Genomic DNA, 3,039 nt, shown 5'->3' with positions numbered 1-3,039 from the left:
TGGAAGCGTCGCGAAGTGTGAAATAGTTGAGCACTACTCTGGGACATACAGGATACTACAAAAATTTTATCAAAAGTTATGCCCAAATCACGCCGATGGAGAAACTAGTGAAGAAGGATGTTACATTTTGTTGGAACGATGACTGCAAGAAAAGCTTGGATATATTGAAGGAAAATATGGTCACTGCACCGATTCTTGTCTTCCCAAACTGGAACAAAGAGTTTCATGTCCATGTTGATGCATCGTGTATAGCACTAGGAGCGGTACTAACACAGGATGGTGGAGAGGGCTTGGATCACCCTATCGCATTCACATGTCGTAGATTGTCTAAAGCAGAAAAGAACTATTCCACCACTAAATGTGAGGGACTGGCTATGGTGTATGCGCTCCAGAAATATCGACACTACTTGTTAGGAGGTCACTTTAAGATGTATACAAATCATTCCAGAGCTGAAGTACTTGGTCAATAAGCCTGTGTTGGGGGGCTGCATATGCAGATGGCTTTTATTGTTCCAATAATATGACTTTGAATTTCTTGTAAAACCTGGACGATTGAACGCGGGACCAAATCACTTGTCGCACATTGAGACAAGAGAGGAACCTACTAGTCTGGAGGAAGGATTACTCGATGTGCAACTCTTTGTTGTGCGCGTATCAAATGGACATTTTGAATATATAATTCACTTTCTCACAACTGGAACTGCACCGAAAGGATACTTTGTCCAGCAGAAGAAGGAACTAGTGGTGCGCGCGATAGATTTATCTATCATTGCGGGGCACTTATATAAGATGGGGAATGATGAGATACTGCGAAGGTATGTACGTGAGTTTGAATGAAGCAACATCCTCGCGGATTCTCATGGGGGTGTTGCGGGAGGACATTATGCAGGGAGAACAACCGCGCAGAAGATTCTCCACGTAGGGTTGTGGTGGCCAACCCTTCATTAGGATTCAAAAGCACATTGCAAGGCCTGTGATGTATGTCAAAGAATAGGTAAACCATCCCAGAGGGAGGAGATGCCTTTGAATCGACAAATGACGTTGCATCCTTTGAAAAGTGGGCGATCGACTTTGTAGGACCTAACAAACCTCAAGGAAAGACGGGCGTGAGATATATTATCACTGTAACAGAGTACCTGACTCGTTGGGTAGAAGCACAACTGGTAAAATATTGCACGACCGCGAAGTTTCTATTTGAACACATCTTGACGAGATTTGGATGTCCGAAGATCTTGATGAGTGATCATGGTACGCATTTCCTGAACGAGACAATCAGCGCGTTGACAGAAGAATTTCAGGTGCATCATCAGAAAAACACACCGTATCACCCATAGGCTAACGAGACAGTAGAAGCATTTAACAAAGTACTAGAGACTACACTAACCATAGTATGCAACGCGCAGTGAAGTGATTGGGACCTGCATGTACCGGCAGTATTATGGGCGTATCGGACGACATGCAAGAAGATGACGAGACAGACACCTTTTAGGCTTGTCTATGGTGTGGAAGTTGTAATGCCGATGGAATACATCGTGCCTAGTCTGTGCATAACAGCGCTCACAGGTATGATGAATCACGGAGCCCTGGAGAAGAGGCTCACGCAGTTGGAGGAACCCGAGGAAGAATGCTTTTTGGCTGGCTTTTACCAACAAGTACAAAAGCATTGTGAAAAGGCCTGACACGATCGACATATTAAGTTGCTTACCTTCAAGGTGAATGATTTGGTGTTACTGTATGATGGTAAGTTTGATAAATTCTCGAGAAAGCTCAGAATGCATTGGTTGGGACCGTATGTTATTAAGGAAGTCACAGATGGAGGCGCGGTGCAGTTGGTAAAGTTAAAGGGAGAACCTTTCCTAGGAAAAGTGAATGGCTATCAGTTGAAGACATACACGGGTGGCCTGGCTATCTGACTAGCCAACAGAAGCACAGTCTTAGTGCTCCAGGCAGCTCAAAGAAGGTGCGAGACTATAAACAGGTGTAGGGCAGTAGTTCATCTACAGCAATCTCTGAACAGCGCGTCCAAGAAGTGTAGCAGGCAGCTGCTCAGTGCACTGCCGATCTTGCAGCGGTCCAGGCAGAGTTGGGCGGTCATCGTGCCAAGATCTCTACACCGATAAACTGACTCGAGGGCGAGTCACGATGTTTGTGTTGGGGGCCTGTTCGGCATGGGGTCCCCTAAGGGAATTTTTGGGGCTTAAAGCCCACATTTTGGCTAAAAATTGTAAATCCGATGTAAAGACTCTGTATTTTGGTGGCGCGGAGCGCGAAGTTGTAAATGAGTCATAGGGTTGTCCTCCCTCAATTTTGTAATGAAATTTTAGCTTTAGAGATCTACCCATGGTCCATGGACCATGGGATTGTATAAATAGAGCAAGGCTCTAACTAGTTGAGACATAATAATAATAATAGAAATAGAATAAGAAGGAATGATGATGGAATAGAAGGATAGCGGAAGATCTAAGTGTAGAGTCAAGTCTTTGGGTCATAGAGTAGGAGAAGGCTCTGCAACTGAGTAAGCAAAGGCCTAGTAGTCCACAGCTGAGTGCGTGGACCCATACAGCTGAGTGCATAGGGCGAGTCGAATCTGTAACTATGAAGCATTAATAAAGAGAAGTTTTACATCAATTATGTGTATATATTTCTTGTTTTCATTATCGAATATATTAGGTATAAATTGCATTCATGTTGTCTATATGGTGCACGAACATATATAATTGTGTAGATTAAATAAATGTAAGTTAAAGTATCAGGTTACACAAAGTGGACTAACATCTATAAGAGGATAATTAAGATACACAGTGTACTTGGGGAAATAGCACAGATCGATGCCATAGCAGCGTGAAATCGCCTCAGCTCCCTGGTTAGGGCTTTGCGAAGGACAATTATAACAGATCGCGAATGTATCACAGGTCAGAACAGTGCGCAAAGGTAAGCACAATTGGACTAAATCGACCCCTCAGACATCTTAAGGGTGCGGAAACTTGGTTCCAACATCTCCCCATACTGCTTCGGGTGAGACTTCAGTCCGTGCACTGC

Source organism: Pinus tabuliformis, chromosome 4_2 (genome assembly GCF_031772625.1).
Source record: "Pinus tabuliformis cultivar Carrire ecotype Pingquan chromosome 4_2, CPIR1, whole genome shotgun sequence".
Taxonomy (NCBI): Eukaryota; Viridiplantae; Streptophyta; class Pinopsida; order Pinales; family Pinaceae; genus Pinus; species Pinus tabuliformis.
The sequence above is the reverse complement of the archived record's forward strand: the minus strand, read 5'-3'. Positions refer to the sequence as shown.